At 44.6% G+C, this 20,436-nt stretch overlaps 1 pseudogene; it reads left to right on the top strand.

The window, feature by feature from the left end:
* The first annotated feature begins 3,951 nt into the window (after positions 1-3,951).
* LOC125723225 (pantothenate kinase 2, mitochondrial-like) lies at positions 3,952-20,078 on the top strand (annotated as a pseudogene).
* Positions 20,079-20,436: the final 358 nt, after the last annotated feature.

Raw genomic sequence — 20,436 nt, forward strand, 5'->3', positions numbered from 1 at the left:
AAGAAACCCTCCTGAAGCCTGTCAATGAAGGCCCAGCTGGACAGAGAACTGCAACCAAGACAAAGCTTTGAAGGTTACTCATTGAAATCCGGTCATTGTATTTCCATAATTACATTGTTTGTTTCTATTCCGTTATTTTGTGTTTGTTGTTTGTGTTAAGTATAGTGTCAGTCTTATGTTAGTTAGGAATAAATGCATATCTTTTACACAACTTCAGCCTCCGTTCATTGAGTGCTCACAATAGTCCCTGCCTATGTGCGATCTGGCTACATCCTCTGAAACCTCAAACTCGCCTGAAATATCATGAGACTCTCTCTCATCGGCCGAGAGTGGAGCTTCGCTACTGATCATTTACATTACCTGGTGATGCAGCTCGGTGCACGAGCCTTTTAACCCAGGTTACTAAGTGATATTGGTAATTAGTAAATCCCATTAAAGTCTCACATTAACCGACTCACGGGGATACCACAATTGAGTTTGGAGAAGCCAACCGTTCAGCATAACAATTGGTTAATAATTAATCAGCATTAAATAATACTTAATTAAAATTTAATTATTTTCAAAACATATTGGTGGAGATATTAAAATTTGCCTGAGCTAATAATTCCTACAACCATCAATGGGAGACCGGGAACAGAACAGAACACAGAACAGGGACAGGAAGTAAGACAGGACCTGACACAAAACAGGGAATGGAGACAGACTGACCAGGAAAGGAGACACAAAGGGCACCATGAATGGAGGAACAAAAGGACAAGTAGAGAACAGAGGAGACACCGAGGGACGAGGAGCAGACACAGGAGGGACGAAAGGAGGGGCTGGAGAAAGTAACAAAGGCTGGCGGACAAAGAGAAGCCTGAGGCAACCGCAGCGGGCGAGGAGTGGCTGCAGGCGACTGTGAGGCTGGAGCCAAAGGAGACCTCACAGAGGGTGAGGAAGTAGGTGGAGGGACAGATGGAGCAGGCAAGGAGGGAGTCAGAGGAGGCACCAGGAGAGGCAAGGAGGGAGTCGGAGGGGACCACGGCGCAGGTGAGGAGGGAAGAGCAACCGCAGCAGGTAACTGTGCAGCCACAGCTGGAAAAGGTGTAGCCGACCGATGTAGTAAGGGGATCCGCAGGCGAATGACGAGCCAAGCCAGAGGACCCACAGACGCCCCCCGAGCCACAGCCAGGGACACCGAGGGTGAGCCAGGGGGCAGGGCGGGTGCGGCCCGGTCCCTACGTATGTGTCCTCTTCTCTTTTGGGACACTAAAAGGCGAGGACCTGGCCAGGATCCACCGCGCTGAGGCGATGGTGGGGGAGTCAGTCCCCTGTAGGGGTCCACTGGGGCAACCAGTGAAATCTCTGAGGGATCCCATTCAAGCTCCTCCTCCCCCAAAGGGGAAAGGAGCGGTGTTCTGACAGTCTAGGACCTCCACAGGGGCAGGGACTGGTGGCGCAGAGTTGGGACTGGAAACAGGACAGGCGGAACCAGGACACCAGGTGTGGACGTAGCCTGGGCTGGGACATTGGGCGGAGCAGCAGTAGCAGACATAGCCCCTTTAAGGACCTTTGAGACCAGTTCAGGCTTGGGCAGCACAGGCAGGTCAGGCTCGATGGACAGAACAGGCTGGTTAGACAGCACAAGAATAGGCGGGTCGGGAACATCAGGTGCCAGTGGGTCGGAAACATCAGGTGTAGCCGTCAGGGTTTCCGCCTCAAGAGCAGGGACCGTGGGACTTGCGGGATGGCATCCCAAATTGCCCTGGCCTCTTTAAGAGCCAGGCACGATTCCCGGAAGGAGTGAGCTGCCAATGTTGGCCGCATAACGGCTGCATCAGACACACGCTTGTGCGTCAACCCGGTAGTGGTGACGTCGGGAGCGAACGCCGCTGGGCTCAGGATCGGGAGGGGTTCCTACTGATTATCCGCGGGGGGAGTAATGGCAGGGAGAGAGAGATGGCTCCCAGAACTATTGTCGACTTTTCTGGGGGCCTCCGGTTTCTCCGCTTCTTCTTACAGCTTATGCTCGGGGACACATCGGGCTGATCAGCCAGCGGGTCTATGGACATACTGCAGTCTAGGCCGATCTGCTGCCTGTTTATCTCTGTTGCCTGACTCCAGACCTACCATAAATTTAGCTTCACCTCTTTTTAACGGGGAAATCTCTCGCAGGACGTCCCACATATGCATAGCCAAGGCACGAGCTGCGGGGTCCTCCTGGATGTCTGGCTGTTGCATCCAGTATACAGCCTCGCTTACTGTATTCCGCCTCCGTCAATGGAGACGTCTTCTTTTGGAGTTCTTTCATTTACCTGATGGCCCTAATGGACCCCTACAGGGGATCCCTGCCCCTTGGGGGGCGGTCGGCTACGCCTTTTCCAGCTGTGGCTGTGTAGTCGTCTGCTGCGGCTGCTCCTCCCTCCTCATCTGCGCCGTGGTCCCCTTCGACTCCCTCCTCGCCTCTCCCGGTGCCCCTCCTGCCTCCTTCCTCGCCTACTCCACCTGTTCCTCCACCTACAGCTCCCTCCACAATTATTGGCACTCCTTGTAAAAACTTGTAAAAAGGGTTACAAAAAAATCGATCTTTCAGTGAAGTAGCTTCATCTCACACCGAAAAAAAGAGATACATTCAACCTTTCTTTGAAACAAATTTATTCAAAGAAAAACAAATTCTTCATCAAGAAATAATTATTTTTAACAAAAATTCATGTTCCACAATATATTGGCACCCCTGGGAATTTTAGTGAACACAATGTAACTGAAGCATGTTTCCCCTGTAAATTGTACATCTTTGGGTTGGTTGAAGTAAAAAGGAACCTTCAAGCTGTCATCCATGACTTCCTGATTAACTGGGGTACAAACATGGGTGACATAGATCACAAATTCCTTTAGTCATCCTTCAACATGGCAAAGAAAAGAGAACATATGAAACTAATGAGGGAGAAGTGTGTTGACCTTCATAAGTCAGGGAATGGGTATGAAAAATTGCTACACGCCTGAAAATGCCCATTTCTACTGTTAGGGAAATAAAAACATGGACAACAATTGAAACTGTTACAAACCTGCCTGGAAGAGGTTTATTTTTCCTCCACAAACAGTAAGGAAGATTGTAAGAGAGGCAAAAATTCCCCAAGGATCACTGGTGCTGAATTACAAGACAAAGTAAAATCTCGGGGTCTCCAAAAAAACCATCAGACACCACATTTATTCTAACGTATTATTTGGATTGTATGCTAGAAAAAAAAAAAGTCAACCACAAACGCAAACACCTGGAGTTTGTGAAAGACTATTACAACTTTGACTGGAACCAAAATTCAATGGTCTAATGAAACAAAAATGAAGCTTTTTGGTAACAAACATTCAAGGTGGGTTTGGTGTAAAAAGAAGGATGGATGTAGTAAAAAGAACCTTATCCCTACTAAAATTTGGTGGAGGTTCTGTGATATTGTGAGGCTGTTTTTCCTTCAAAAACCCTGGAAACCTTGTTATGGTACATGGCATTATGGGTTCTATGAAATGCCAGGATATTTGAAATCAAAATTTTGCTGCCTGCACCAGGAAACTGGGCCGTCACTGGATCTTCCAGCAGAACAATTATCCTAAGAACATGACCAAATAATTTTTTATTTTTTTTTTAAATTGTAATGCCCGGCTTGTACGATCCTCGTCTGTGCCACGTCCCCCTGATTATCCATGTGTGCTTCCCTAATTGTACCCAGCTGTACTCTGTTGTTTTGCCATGTCTTGTCTATTTCAGTCCACGTCTTGCCCTGCTTTTTGTCCGTCATTGATGTTAGCCTGCTGTTAGTCAATGTTATTCGATATGAGTGCTGTTGTTCCGTCCTGCCCTGCCCATAGCCGTCTTCCCAGCAATAAATCCCCGTTTTTCTGACTTTTGCCTCCCTGCCTCGTCCTTCCCTGCCTCCTGCCCGCCTGCTTGCCCACCGAAACCTGTGCAACTCTGATAGAATGACGGACCCAAAAGCGAAGAGAGCACCTACCGTGACCAAGGAGAAGTACCTCAGTCTTGTTGACCAGGTGCTATATTGGATTGCCCAGCCCGGCATCCGAGAAGATCCCCCGGCGTGGGACCTGGTGAGCCAGAGCTGGGACATCCTAGAGGGTATATCCCTCGAGGAGGACGCGCACCTCGTGGAGGAGGTGGGCAAAAACCTCCGGTGGCTGACCCAGATTCAAGTGTCCGCCTGGGTTACATGTGTGTGGAGTTTGCATGTCCTCCCCATGTCGTCGTGGGGTTTCCTCCGGGTAATCTGGCTTCCCCCCACATTCCAAAAACATGCTGGGGCTAACTGGAGTTGCTAAATTGCCCATACGTAGGCATGTGTGAGTGAATGGTGTGTGAGCGTGCTCTGGAATGGGCTGGCCCCCCATTCTGGGTTGTTCCCTGCCTCGTGCCCATTGCTTCAGGGATACGCTCCGGACCCCCCGCGACCCAGTAGGATAAGCGGTTTGGAAAATGGGTGGATGGATGTATTGTCCTATTGCACACAGCTACCAAATTAATGTTACCAGTTGCCGTAACGGTTTAAATTAGTTTACTATAACTGACCAGTTCAAGTTCCGATAGGTCCAGGATTCTCTAAACAATTCAAATCATTCACAGCTTTTCTGAAAGCGGCATTTATTTATGTCCTTAACATAATTGAATTTGAATGTAAATGATGGATGAAATAAATTGATGGTCGTAACAGTCTTATATGCAGCACTGACACTTCACAAAGCAAAAGCGGACAGAAACCAGTTTTATATCTTCCATGTCCAAAATGAGCGCATTTTTCTCATAAAAATTACACTACATCTGTGCTGACTGTGGTACTGTTGCTTTATATCATTTAGGTAGTTTTTCCCAAGAAAAGGTCTGATTATTTTTATTGATTTACCATATAACCAACTTTATCTTTAAAAGATTAAAATGTGATTAATGTGGCTTTGGATGTGTCTGTCAAATAGCTTACAGGTAACCGTATTGTGTGTATGATGTAGGGGTCAATGTGTTTTCCCCCTTACAGTAGGTGAAGCAGTCACTGATAATTTTTTTGCGCTGAATATACCTTCTTTTAACTGTTTGTCTTTTTTTATATATTTTTGTTGCAGGGAGGAATCGTGTGCCCAACGAACAAGATTTGGATTTACAGTCCTCTTCGTAGGTATGTCTGAAATTGGAAGTTAAAGGTTCGTAAGTAGAGGAGCGTCAGCATAGTAAGAATATTGCGACAGAATTGTCTTGTATTTTGTCAATGCAAATCTTTCATATTACTATTTTTTACTAATTTGGCTCTCCTCTGCAATCTTGCTGTAACAATGTGTGCAATGCATGTTAACCTTGAAAAGAGATTAGTTTTACTGTATTTTAGTGGGTAAGTAGGACATCCATCCATCAATCCATTATCCAAACCGCTTATCCTACTGGGTCGCGGGGGGTCCGGAGCCTATCCTGGAAGCAATGGGCACGAGGCAGGGAACAACCCAGGATGGGGGCCAGCCCATCGCAGGGTAAGTAGGACATAAGTATACTTTAAATGCATACAATACATTTGCTTAATGTTAGCCTTTAAAATCAAGTTAGTTTCACCATATTCTACTGGGTATGAAGGGCATGATGGATTTACTTTAAAGGTACACAATAAGTTTGGAAACGTTTGCATTAAAAAAAGTTAGATTTACAGTTATTAATCGGCTATTGTGGACGTGATGGAATTACTTCACCGTTACACACTAAATTTATATTGCAATAATTCTAAACATCATGCTGGATCAAAGTTAATTTATTAAGCAGTACTGATGTGAAAGAAACATTTTAGCTTGACCTGCAAGCAGTAGGTAAAGCAAAGGATAAAAATTGTTAGAATTCCATATTTTGTTCAAGTGGAATCGATGTACATATTATAATCAAGTAAATTCACAGAGCTTTTCTTTCAGTGTATATTTATTAACATAGGTTACAAACTGACACCGCTAACTGATTTGAAAGCTGCTGTACGATGAATAGAAGTACAGTCCACTTCAGATATAGGCTGAAGGACACTTTAAGGATGCGACAAAACCTAAAAAGGTCAAACAGCTGAGTGGGAGTCTGTGATTAGGGAGCTTTAGGCTTTACACCACCTTAGGAAGCACAGAACCCCGAAGAAGCACGACTGAGGATAAAATGATCCCACTCACTTTAGAGTTGATGTTCAGATTATTTCCCCTTCTAGTAACATTGAAATCTATTATTCTTAATAATCACAGATGCCAAGTGCAGATTTGAGGGAGCTCCTATGACTGCTAAAACACTTGGGAAAACATTTCACACTCAGCTAAAACACCCGGCTAGAGTTCACACGTGAACAATAAAAATGCCTGGGCAGCTCACATCAACACAAGGGCCATGAACACCAAAATCACATGCGATTCCTCCTAAATGACACAAACACACAAGAAAAAAAAATCAATTCATATCAAACAATTTTAAATTAACTAGTCGGGGGAAGACAGCACAATCCCCCGAAAACAAAACCCACAACACAAACAATAATCCAACTCCTAGAAGGAACCACAAACCTCTTCTGTGGCGCCTGGAATCCACACCGCTGCCACCAATCGTGGACCAGCGTCGTTAGTTTACCAACTCGGCGCACCCCACCAGTTTGTCTCACAACGCAATAATTTTCCCCCAGCGCACGTGCTTTCACATCTGGCAGCTGCATCATGGACTCCAAGCACCACCGAGCATGAGAGGGGGGCTCCTTACTCCTTCGCTGACAATTTATGTTGTTCATACTTCCGCCTCACAGGTGTTTCCTATTAACCCTTATCACCATCAAAATCCCCGCCTACACTTCACCTTGTGCCCCAAACATCAGCACTCAGGACGATGCTGTCGAATAAATCCCTTATTTGAACCGTATAAGGAAGGGTAATAATCAATCTTACGCAAAATGTTTTGTTTCAATCCATTACTTCCGTTGACTATCTGGTAGAGATCTAGTAAATAGTAATCATTACCTGGTAGTCTGATTACCTCCTCTCCAATACGGAACAAAGCACTTTACTTGAGGGGGCATAAAAAATGTAGTATTATGCTATTACTCATGTATTAATTAAATACAACCTAAGTCTAAGTAGGCCTACATACCAATATCACATTCGTTCATCATTAATGAATCGAGTTACTGTATTTGTTACTCTATCTGCTAATTCAGTCAATCTTTGTGAAGTAGTGAAAGAACAAGTAATGAATCACACAAGATAAATACTGATCTCATGCTTGTATCATAATGATACACCTTTACCGTTTGTCAGGACAGGCAACAGTGTACAAGTACAGACACATCCATAAAAACACAAACGGGGCATTTACTGAACAAATAAGCAAAATCAAACATGACAAACAGGCAGACAAAAAATAACAGTTAAAACAGGGCAACTCACCGGGAGAGCAGGTAAATCCAAAGCAACCAGTCCAGTAAGGGTAATCTAGCGAAATCCAAAAGGAGAGTCCACAGGAAAATTCCAGCAAAGAGAAATCTAGACAGTAATAGAATGAACAGAGAATTTGGAGAAGCTAGGAAGTATGCCAGCGGTGCGTTTAGTCAGCGCTGACTAAAATATCCTGTTCAACTTCTGCCTCAGATTTGTGAAATGCTGTGTGGCAAGTGCATGTCACACTGACTATTCTGACAATAAAGAAGCCAACTTCATCTTGGTAATTAACCATCTGGTTTCTTCGACTTTCACTCAGGAGAAAAGCAGTCTTTAATCTGGAAATAATCTCACATTCACTTCGAGAATTATCGCCATCGACTGATATGATTTTTATTTTTGTTATCGTGATAAAATCATTTTTGGTCGTATCACCCAGCCTTAGCTCAACTTCATCTCAACCTAACGTTCAGTTTTATTGGAAAATACAGTTAAAGCTGTTATTTAAACGTCCTCTTTTTCTTAAGTGATGAACACTCATAGATTTGGAGGAGGGGGGGGCGGAAGGACAGGACCCCTCCATTGTTGAGATGTGGAATAGTTCCCCTCAATAATATCATATATACTATAATGTAATGTTGACAAAAACACTTATTTACTGATTTTAGTCTTGGTGCCCTGTGCCTTACTGAGACCTGGCTTAAACCAGATGAATTCATGGCACTAAATGAATCTACTCCAGCGGAATACAGTTATAAGCATAACCCGCGACCAAATCGCAAAGGTGGTGGTGTTGCTGCAATTTTTCAGTCCAACTTAGGAGTGTCTGAGAAATGTGGTGTGAGTTTCAGCACATTTGAAACTCTTGTTCTTAGCCTTGCTGGCTCATCTCTTTCTAGTTCATCACCCCAAATCACCATGGTTATTGTGTATAGACCGCCTGGGCCGTACAGTGATTTTCTTAAGGAATTTGCTGATTTTTTAACAAACCTGGTGGTCAGTACTGACAAAGCCGTTATTGTGGGTGATTTTAACATTCATATGGAGAAGGATAATGATCCTTTAAAAACAGCGTTTGCAGCTATTCTTGACTCTGTAGGTGTATGTCAGAATGTAGTCGGGCCTACTCATGTCTGTAACCATACCCTTGATTTGATCATTAGTCATGGCATCCTGGTAGAACATGTGTCTATTATGCCACAGAGTCCTCTGCTCTCAGATCATTACTTGTTAACATTTGAAATCCAGTATAGCCTCCTGTTGACCACCACTCCAAAGTATAGAATCAGACGTTCTATTAAGGCACTAACTACAACAACATTTATGAAACAACTTCCACAGTCCTTTAGCCTTACATCTGAAGCATCGTGTGTAAATGAACTTGAACAGGCAACTTCAAACATGGAAAAATCCCTTCGCAGCACTCTAGATCTTGTGGCTCCACTTAGGAGTATAAAGCATAGCAATAACAAACCTGCCCCCTGGTACTCTGATAATACACGTGAACTCAAACAGGCATCACGCAAGCTAGAGCGAAAATGGCGCTCAACTAAACTGGAAGTTTTCAAATCTGCCTGGAAAGAGAGCCTCTCTAAATACAGACAAGCACTAGTAACTGCTCGGTCTGTGTATCTCTCCAGATTAATAGACATGAACAAAACCAATCCTAAATTCCTATTTGAATCCGTGGCTAGGATAACACAGAATTCCTCATTAAACTTGCAAATCCCACAAGCTCTTAAGAGTGATGACTTTCTTACATTTTTTAATGGTAAGATAACTACAATTAGACAGACTATACAGTGCACACCTTTACCTACTTACGGCTGCCTGCCTCCTGCTAGTCTTATGCCTACCAATAATGAGACCTTTGAATCATTCATTCCTATTACACACTCAGAACTTTTGAGCTTAATTTTCTCCTGTAAATCCTCTACTAGCCTTGTAGACCCAATTCCTACAAAATTCTTCAAGGAAATTGCACCACAGATTGGCACTACCGTGTTAAATGTGTTAAACTCTTCTCTTAGGCTTGGATATGTTCCAAAACCTTTTAAAATGGCTGTTATCAGACCCGTCCTAAAGAAACCAAATCTTGAACCCAGTGTTTTAGGAAACTATAGACCTATCTCAAATCTTCCTTTCATTTCAAAGATCATGGAAAAGGTTGTAGTTCGTCAGTTGTCCTCTTTCCTACAAAAAACTAATGCCAATGAATTATATCAGTCTGGCTTTAGACCAAACCATAGCACAGAAACTGCTCTAGTCAAAGTAATGAATGATCTACTTGTGGCTTCTGACCGTGGCTGTGTATCTCTGTTGGTATTGCTAGATTTAACTGCAGCGTTCGATACTGTGGACCATAATATCCTCTTGGACCGGTTAGAAGGTGTAGTTGGCATTACAGGGACAGCGCTCTCTTGGTTCCGCTCATATTTGTCTGATCGCTATCAGTATGCCCATGTGAACAATGAATCATCCAAGGCCACTAAAGTTGAATATGGTGTCCCACAGGGATCAGTCCTGGGCCCGCTACTGTTTACCCTATACATGCTACCTCTTGGTAACATTGTTAGAAATCATGGTATTGGGTTTCATTGTTATGCAGATGATACACAGTTGTACATATCTGTTAACCCTGATGATATATCACTGCTATCTCGGTTAGAAGACTGTCTATTAGATATCCAGTGCTGGATGGCAAAAAATTTCCTTATGTTAAACACAGAAAAAACAGAAGTTCTGGTAATTGGTCCCAAGGCTGCTAGAAATAAGTTCCACCACCTCAACGTTGGTAACCTTCCTACACAACCTAACATGGTAGTTAGAAATCTTGGCGTTCTTGTCGATTCAGATCTATGCTTTGATGCTCACATAAGAAGTATTACTAGAACTGCATTTTATCATCTACGGAACATAGCCAAGCTTCGTAAGATGCTCTCACTTAATGATGCAGAAAAACTAATACATGCCTTCGTAAGTTCCAGACTGGATTACTGTAATGCCCTCCTATCGGGTTGCCCGTCTGGATCCTTGCATAAACTTCAGATGGTACAGAATGCTGCAGCCAGAGTTCTAACAAACACTAAAAAATTTGATCATATTACACCGGTCTTATCCTCTCTTCATTGGCTGCCAGTTAAGTCTCGAATTGACTATAAAATACTGCTATTAACTTATAAAGCACTAAATGGCCTTGCACCAGAATACCTTAGTGAACTGCTGACCACATACAACCCTCCACGCTTGCTTCGCTCTCAAGCCATGGGATATCTGTTAGTGCCTAGGGTAGAAAGAGCTACGGCAGGCTGCAGAGCTTTCTCCTACAAAGCTCCTCTGCTGTGGAATGGTCTTCCACCGGATGTGCGGGTTTCAGGTTCACTCTCAATATTCAAGTCCAGACTAAAAACACACCTGTTTAGTTTAGCGTATAGGGACACTAGTTCTAGCCCTAGCTAACTCTTCACTCCCAGTCAGACCTGTAGTGTGAGGTGTAGAGCTGGGTGGGGATCGGTGCCATTGGCTTTGGATGAACTGGATTGTCAGTGCTGTCACTCTAGCTTTGCAATCTCTTGTGGAACTGGAGTGCTGACATTTCAGGGACTCCCCATGCCGGCATTCCCACTTGCCTCTCCCTCCTACTGATGCTGCCATAGCCATATCTGCCGGAGCTTGCAGATTGCACTTCATATTGTACTCACCTAGCTTTTAGCACTGCCAATAGCCTCCTCTACTATGCCTAATTGTACATTTTATTTCCCCTACTCCTCCTGGGGGTGATGCCTGGAGACCTCAATCTATCAAGATATCCAGCACACCCGACCACCACCAGTGACGTCCCTGCATCCAGCTCGCCGTTCTGTTCTTCCGTGTATGACCCGCTGCCTTACCTCTGGTTGCCTGGCAATTGGAAGAAGACTCGGCTTCGGCATTGGCTTATCTTCCTTGCTCTCCTCTCTCTATTTGACTATCCCTGCCGGCCCCTGGAGGATGGGCTTCCCCTTTGAGTCTGGTCCCTCTCAAGGTTTCTTCCTTCTAGGGAGTTTTTCCTTGCCACTGTCGCCTATGGCTTACTCACTGGGGGCTTTGGGTGAGGATACTGTAAAGCGCTTTGAGACAATGTAATGTTGTGATAATGCGCTATATAAAAATAAATTTGTTGTTGTTGTTGTTATGATTAATGTAACTCATTACAAAATTTAACGTTTCTATTTCCTGACAGTTTTTACCTTCAGAACGCCTACCCTCCATTAAAATTGTTTAGTCTAAACTCCCATGCCGGCTGACGCTCACTTCCAGACCTGTGAGCAAAGGGACAACAAGGGAGCGGACTGCAATAATGTGAACATAATACATTGAAGACCTATCACAACCAACAGTTAATCAATAAAAGACCGTGTGAAATTGAATTTAATCGTCTCATGTCGATCAATTTTCATAAAGATAATGTAATAAGTGTAGCGAACTAAAACTCCTATGTCCGCTACAACTTAAGCGGGTCCACTGGTAACCACTGCCACCACCTTTCTTTATAATTTATCTGGGGAGGTCCAGACACCGAAGCCAAGAGTATAAATAGAATATTACTTTATTTCATGTAATAGCCGGGGATCACAATCCTTCCCAGAGGGCAACACCAGACAATAGGGGGCAATACATCACACGTGTTGACTCCACAACATCAGATCACACCACAAAATCCATAATTATAAATACACAAATCTAGTGAGGGAAAAGCACTGCACTCCGTATATCACCCAAATCACCCCCATCAGTCTCCTTCCCCACCCTCAACAACTGTACTACCAACCCCGGCTAAAATCAACACACAACCACACACATTCATACGAAAAGACAGAAACCTTTAAAAGGACGGTTACTTCTCAGGGGAGAGGCAACACAGCCCCCCGTCCTTCCCCCGAAGAAGGAAGAGGCTCTACTCCCAAAGCGCACTTCGCTCCGCGGCTCCTTATCGCCCACACATCGCTAACTTCCCTACACATTCATCCCCCACATTCATACACACCATCCATTTATAGGGGGATGAAAGTGGGTTCGCTGGTGACTGATATCGAGGTGGGCAGGGCAGCAACTCATGGTCAGGAAAAAGGGCCTGGGCAGCAGTGGACTGGGGCTGAGCTCTTTTGTCAGCTTGGCCTTGATAGAAAGGGTCTTAGTGCTGGTGAGGCAGAGGCAGCTCAGGAAATGTTGTATCAACATGCCGCGGTGTTTAGTACTGGTGAGGATGATTTGGGTAGGACCCAGCTGGCAACCCATGTAATTGATACAGGTGATGCTCGGCCCGTAAAAGTGTCATCTCGGCGGGTTCCTCTGCAGTTACAGGGGGAGATAGATAGGTGTTTGAAACAGATGCTGGAGGCTGAAGTTATTCAGCCTTCATGCAGCCCATGGGCAGCACCTATTGTGCCTGTTCGGAAGAAGGATGGGGGGTTGCGCTTTTGTGTGGATTATCATAAATTAAATGAGGTTACTCGCAAGGATGCGTACCCGTTGCCATGCATTGATGATGCATTGGATAGTCTGGCTAATGCATCTTGGTTTTCAACTCTTGATCTGGTTAGTGGGTATTGGCAGGTGGAGATTGATCCAAAGGATAAGCCCAAAACTGCTTTTATTACCCGACAGGGGTTATATGAATTTAACGTCTTGAGTTTTGGATTGTGTAATGCACCGTCAACTTTCCAACGCCTCATGGATCTCGTGCTGGCTGATTTACAGTGGTCAACATGTTTGGTCTATTTGGACGACATCATTGTGTTTGGCCGGTCTTTTGAGGAACATCTTCAGCGGCTGGATGAGGTATTGGGTAAATTGGAGGGGGCAAATTTGAAGGTGAAGCCCACTAAGTGCAACCTGTTTGCTAAACGGGTACAGTATTTGGGGCATGTAATTTCTGCTGAAGGGGTTAGGGTGGATCCTGCAAAGGTTAAGGTTGTACGGGAGTGGCCAGTACCAAAGAACCAGACAGAAGTGCGTAGTTTTGTGGGTTTAGCCTCATACTATCGGAGGTTTATCCAGGGGTTTGCTGAGATGGCACACCCTCTCCACCAGCTAACTGAGAAGGGCCGGAAGTTTAGTTGGAATGCTGAGTGTGATCGAGCTTTTTTGAAGCTGAAGGAATGTCTAGTAAGCGCTCCAGTGTTGGTGTACCCCGACCCTGAGAAGAAGTTTGTGTTGGACACCGATGCTAGTGATCTGGGTATAGGAGCGGTGTTATCACAAGAGATGGAGGGGGGTGAGCGAGTGGTGGCATATGCCAGTCGTGCTTTGACTAAGGCAGAGCGAAAATATGCCACTACGAGAAAGGAATTGTTGAGCATGGTCACATTTATGAGGTATTTTAGACACTATCTACTGGGCCGTGAATTTGTGTTGCGCACAGATCACAACTCGCTGCGGTGGCTACACAACTTTCAGGGGGTGGAGGGCCAGTTGGCCCGGTGGATGGAGCAGTTGGCTAATTTCCAATACATAATTGTACATAGAGCAGGTAAGCTGCATGCTAATGCAGATGCAATGTCGCGGGTGCCGGCGTTTGGGGGGTGTGAGGTGGAGCCCCGGGTTTGTGCCCTCCAGACCATAACCCCAGGGGTGGTGAATGTGTGGGGGGATTCATTTGAGTTAGGGGAGGCGCAGCAAGAGGATGGGGTCATTAAACTCGTAATAAGTTTGAAGCAGAGGGGGTTAGACGGTCGTGTGGCAGCAACAGAGCAGGAGGGTGTGCGGCGTTATCTGCCAGTGTGGGATGAGTTGGAAGTGCGGGAAGGGATATTGGTGCGGAATGTAGTGAGGCCATATGGGGCTGAGGGGTGTCAGCCAACACAGTTGGTAGTGCCTGCAGGTGTGGTACCTGGTGTATTGTATTGGTTGCATAATACCAAGATTGGCGGCCATTTGGGGGTGCAGAAAGTTCATGCTAAAGTTCGGGACCGGTTTTTCTGGCCAGGGTGGCAGGGGGATGTGCGGCGTTGGTGTCGGGAATGCATGGAGTGTGCATCGCGGAAGGAGGTAGGGGCGGCCCCCCGGGCACCAATGGTCTCTACAGTGTCAGCAAGGCCATATGAGAGGGTAGCCCTAGATGTTTTGGGACCCCTCCCGGAGACGGGGAATAAATATATTCTGGTGGTTGCAGATTATTTTTCAAAGTGGACAGAGGCTTTTTCCCTGCCAAATCAGGAGGCAATTACAGTGGCAAGAGTGTTAGTAGAGGAGTGGGTATGTAGGTATGGTACACCTCGCACTCTGCATTCTGACCAAGGGAGGAACTTTGAGTCTCGGGTTTTTCAGGAGGTATGCCGGCTGTTGGATATTCATAAAACACGGACATCCCCTTACTCACCCCAGTCCGACGGATTGGTAGAAAGGTTCAATCGGACCTTGTTGGCAATGCTTTCTTTATTTGTGAATCAGAACCAGTCAAATTGGGATACGTTGTTGCCGTATGTGATGATGGCATACCGGAGTAGTGTGCATGCTAGTACAGGGTATACCCCGTACAAGGTGTTGTTTGCACGTGAAATGGTGCTCCCTATTGACATAATGTTAAATCTTGATCATGGGGAGAAGTTTAGACCTGTGTCGGAATATGTGGCAGGTGTGTCCCAAACTTTAGAGACTGTAGTAGAGGCAGTGAGGAGGCATCAGAATAAGGCGTCAGCGCAACAGAAAAAGGGTTATGATTTCAGAGCACAGCCTCAGTGGTATACGGAGAACGAATTGGTATGGGTGCGAGATAAGGCTAGGAGGAGGGGTCTGTGCCCTAAGTTGCAAAGGAGGTTTAAGGGCCCTTTCAGAGTAATGGAGCGGATCTCAGAAGTACTGTATAGGATACGTCCAGTACATGGGGGAGGGGAAACTGTTATTCATGTTAATCGCTTAAAACCTTGCGTGTCTCCTTCTTCTGAGGAAATCCCTAGGTCCCAAGGAGTGGGAGTACGGCAAAAGGAGTGGAGGAGGCAAGTAGGGGGTACGAAACAACCTCGAGAGGTCTACTCCCCTGCTAGCTGGTGGTTCCTACAGCCAAGGGCTGGTCCAGACAATGGTGGTGGAGCGGAGCTGGAGAGTACAGGGACAATGCCTGGGACAAGGCTGCAGGAGATGCCAAGGGGGCTGGAGACTTCAGCAGGGGGGATGGAGAGGATAACCCCACAACAGTTAGGAGCGGTTCCACAGAGGGTGGCATTGCAGGAAACCCAGGCTGGAGTGGCAGAGAGTCCACAACCACAGCAACAGAGGCCAAGAAGGGATAGAAGACTTCCGGCTTGGACAAGAGATTTTAAGATGGATTGACTCGGGGACTGTTGTGATTGTTAATGGGTTACAGCTGGGGGGGAGGAATGTCTTTTTAAAGGGGGGTGGAATAGATTGAGGGTTGTTCTATGTTTGGTTTGGTTTGGTGGAGAAAGGACCGGTGTGGTTCGGGAGGGAGGGGAATTCCTTGGCTGTCCGCGGTTAATGTTGGGGGAAATGTGGTGTGTCTGTCGCTGATGTTAGATCGGCCGCGGGCGAAGATAAGTAGGTAAGAGTGAGGTGGGGGGATGAATGTGTAGGGAAGTTAGCGATGTGTGGGCGATAAGGAGCCGCGGAGCGAAGTGCGCTTTGGGAGTAGAGCCTCTTCCTTCTTCGGGGGAAGGACGGGGGGCTGTGTTGCCTCTCCCCTGAGAAGTAACCGTCCTTTTAAAGGTTTCTGTCTTTTCATATGAATGTGTGTGGTTGTGTGTTGATTTTAGCCGGGGTTGGTAGTACAGTTGTTGAGGGTGGGGAAGGAGACTGATGGGGGTGATTTGGGTGATATACGGAGTGCAGTGCTTTTCCCTCACTAGATTTGTGTATTTATAATTATGGATTTTGTGGTGTGATCTGATGTTGTGGAGTCAACACGTGTGATGTATTGCCCCCTATTGTCTGGTGTTGCCCTCTGGGAAGGATTGTGATCCCCAGCTATTACATGAAATAAAGTAATATTCTATTTATACTCTTGGCTTCGGTGTAAGAAAGGTGGTGGCAGTGGTTACCAGTGGACCCGCTTAAGTTGTAGCGGACATAGGAGTTTTAGTTCGCTACACTTATTACATTATCTTTATGAAAATTGATCGACATGAGACGATTAAATTCAATTTCACACGGTCTTTTATTGATTAACTGTTGGTTGTGATAGGTCTTCAATGTATTATGTTCACATTATTGCAGTCCGCTCCCTTGTTGTCCCTTTGCTCACAGGTCACAGAGATGTAGGCTGAAACTGTAGATTTCATATTTTCTGTAATACAAAACAACAGCACACGTTGGTTATGTGTTTATATGTTGGTTTTTATAATTTAAATCTAAGACATTAAAACGGTGAACATGTTAGTACGTTAATTAACGGTTCACCCATGCCCGAATTGCGTAACGTGAATTTTGATGCGCACATTGATAAATAAATGTTCTATAGAAGAGTATTCTGCTTTCTTTGTAACCAAGTCCATGTTAACTTTAAGATCGCTCAGACAATGTTAAATGCTAAGGCGCTAAAGAACAAATATTTTGCACGAGTACAGAGTATTTTGCACTGAAACATTAAACGCTGGACAGGAAATATAAGGAAATCATGGGTGTATACACTGCACAATGTATTGGTGGTTGCCAGTCAATTTAGGGAAATTGTGGAAAGGTTACAATTAAATAACAGATAACAAGAAGTGATTAAAATTTCTAAGCAGTGGCAAAAATTCATTCCCAACGGACGTTATATATGCTAATGTAACAGGTTATTATTTTACTTTTAATTCATAATTATACAAGATTCTGTTTTCCTTTTTCTGTTTAACCTGATGGGTACAATATCCTTTAAACCTTCCCATGATGCACTTGTCCTGCATCGCCCCGCCCTCTGTCTTTTCCCCTTTATAAGGGTCCCGACCTCATTTCCTCTTCCTTTTGGTGTATTGCACACGCGGGAGGAGTTGAGTATCTAGTGGCGGGGTCCCCCGAGTTAATAAATCAGTTGTTGTATAATTATTTGATTTATCATTCATCAAGTACGGGATAGAAAACATGTCTATACATAAGTATATACATTGTTTTACTTTCTGCAGAGAGAACGAGAGGGCCAGAGCATATGAAGTTTACCCCTATCCTTATTGTTCCCAACAGGTATGTTTTCATTTGTATTAGATTGGCATTATTTTCTGTATCATTTCCGATTTATGTTTAGTTTGAATAATTTGCGCGTTTTTCCTCTGGCGCGCTGGCGGCCCTTTGGTGTATTGCACACGCGGGAAGAGAGAGAGCGAGAGGGCCAGAGCATATGAAGTTTACCCCTTTCCTTATTGTTCCCAACAGGAATATTCGGGAACGACAACGGCGTCTTTAATATCCCTTCCTCCTGCACCCCACACACACACCTGATAACACCCTAAAACAACGCAGAGTGTGGGCAGGGACTGACCGGTTACATCTGGTGCCGTGACCCGGATCGTGTGTGAGAGCCAGTACAAGGAAGGCGGACGGAAAGCAACGCTGCAAGAGCTGGCTGTTAGGGACTGATCAGGGCTGATACCCCTCCTTTCCAACTGGAGAACCCTTTCCCATTCCTACTTGTTAATATTGGATCTGGGGTCAGCATCCTGGCAGTCCATGGCAGAGACAATTTTAGACGTGTCACTGGAACAAGGTGAGCTAGGCTCTGGTGATAATTTTCAAATCTTCTAAAGCTAATATTCATAATATTGATTAACAGTTTGAAACTGTCTGGCTTTCAGTCTTGGTGGAGGAACGTTCCATGGACTCTGCTGTCTGCTAACGGGTTGCTCCACATTTGAGGAAGCACTGGAGATGGCAGCACACGGGTGGACCAGCTTGTGCAGAACATTTATGGGGGAGACTATGAGAGGTTTGGTCTCCCAGGCTGGACTGTGGCCTCCAGGTAGGATGTAGTCATATAATATTTAAGTCAGCCTAGAATGACCTGCATCCCCGGTCCTGAATCAAGGCTTAAAATTGTGCTTAAACAATGTAATACTGTAAAAAGTCAATAGCAAGGAAGGATGTCTGGAGGTGGTGGGTGCTGAGTAATCTGAAAAGCAGCTGGCATGCAGTAACCCTCAGTCATGTTTAAACCTAGAATTTAATGATCAGTGTTGACACACCACTGCACAACAACGGGATGTGTCCTCTTCATTTAACCCATATGTGACAATGTGATATAGCAGGGGGCAGCTAACTCAGTGCCCGGGGAGCAGTGCTTGGGGGCGGTACCTTGCTCAGGGTACCTCAGTGGTGCCTTGTTGGTCGGGGATTCAAACCTGCAATCTTTCAATTACAAGTGCACTTCCCTAACCATTAAGCCACCACTGCCCAGAGGTGTCAGCAATAATCTGTATAATACCTGATGCTGCAGGAATAACCAAGACATGTCAGAGAAGAAAAAAATAGGGTTTATTTATTATGGATAAATTATTTTATTTATCTTTGTTTCAGGTTTGGAAATTGGATGGATGGATGGATGGATTTCGAAGGAGCAGCGTGATTCAGTATTAAAAGAAGATCTGGCCAGAGCAGCATTAGTTGCCGTCACCAATAACATTGGTTCCATCACCAGGATGTGTGCCCGGAATGAGGTAAACCTTTGTCAGGACTTACACACACCGTGCCTGTGTGCTCTGTTCATATATGATTCACATACGTGATGCAGAATGGGACGAACCACATTACTAAAGGAATTTGCCATTATGTTGAGCAAATCCATAGCCATAACAAAGACAGAATTCTGGCTTTTCCCTAATAAACAGCGTTGCCCTCTATTCTGTCAAGATATTAAAAGTTTCTTACAGTTTTTTATGTCTAACAAGCATCAGAATGCAGTTACTCTCTAGTGTCTCCCATGATTTAAAACCCAAATTCCAATAGTAGTAAAAGCTTTTCCTTCATGCTGTTCAGTGACCACCGGGGCAACAAGTATATTTTTGTTTTAAACGGGAGAATTTGTTTGAAACTGTTTGCTAACTGCTTTCTTTATTCTTTAAAGAACATAGAGAGAGTGGTGTTCGTGGGCAACTTCCTGAGAGGCAACATGCTGTCCATGAAGCTGCTGACATACTCTATGGAGTACTGGTCTGCTGGACAAGTTAAAGCGCTGTTTCTTCAGCATGAGGTATGAGTCATTTTAACCTCAAGCCTCCCTTGACGTCTTGTAATAGGTAATGAATGTTAATGGCTGCTAGCTTATGAACTTTTCCTATAAGCTGCTAAAGAATCAGCCATTTTGTTGATGTGGTTGATGCACAGTTTTTATTTACGTTATTTATGATTTTTCTCATAAAGCAGTTATTTATTTGCTATGACCACCACAAAATGAATGTATACTGTTTATAATGTGCATAATGGTTTAAATTTTTTTACAGGGCTACTGTGGCGCTGTTGGTTCACTGCTGGAACTGTTAAAATCCTCCTGAGCCCAGAAGTTTAACCAGAGTCATATGAAATTCTACCGCCCTCCTGTACTTCTGTAACTACATCTTTGCCATGTGATCAGGTAGTGTACTCTATGGTCTAATTCAGATACTATGCATTCTGTTTTCATTTTTGTCTTCTAACTAAGCTTTTCTTTCTAGCGTTGGTAATGGAGAAGAAGAGAATCAGATCCAAGAATTTTGTTTTATAATAAAAACCTTTAAAAATATTTATGAGAGTGTGTTGTACCACTTATTCCTGAATAAACTAAGCTTATTTCTTGAAGGAAGATTAGAGCTAGTTCAGGGGGGTATTCTATGAAAGTAGCTAAAGAAGGCCAGACTCCACTGAAAAAGTGAGACTCAAACTAGCGCCATCTCCCAGTTAAAGCCTGATGTCGTTCCACTAACGTAGAACGAGACTTTTCTAATAAACTTAGATTGCTTATCTATGTGACTTGGCAGTGGTCTAGAAAATACAATTTAAGCCTGTGTGTAATTCCCATATCTTCAAAGACTGTAGGTTAACTTTTTTTTGTTTTACGTGTGCTTTGCTTTTTGTTATTCTGTAGATTTT

The sequence above is a fragment of the Brienomyrus brachyistius genome, unplaced genomic scaffold (genome assembly GCF_023856365.1).
Source record: "Brienomyrus brachyistius isolate T26 unplaced genomic scaffold, BBRACH_0.4 scaffold46, whole genome shotgun sequence".
Taxonomy (NCBI): domain Eukaryota; kingdom Metazoa; phylum Chordata; class Actinopteri; order Osteoglossiformes; family Mormyridae; genus Brienomyrus; species Brienomyrus brachyistius.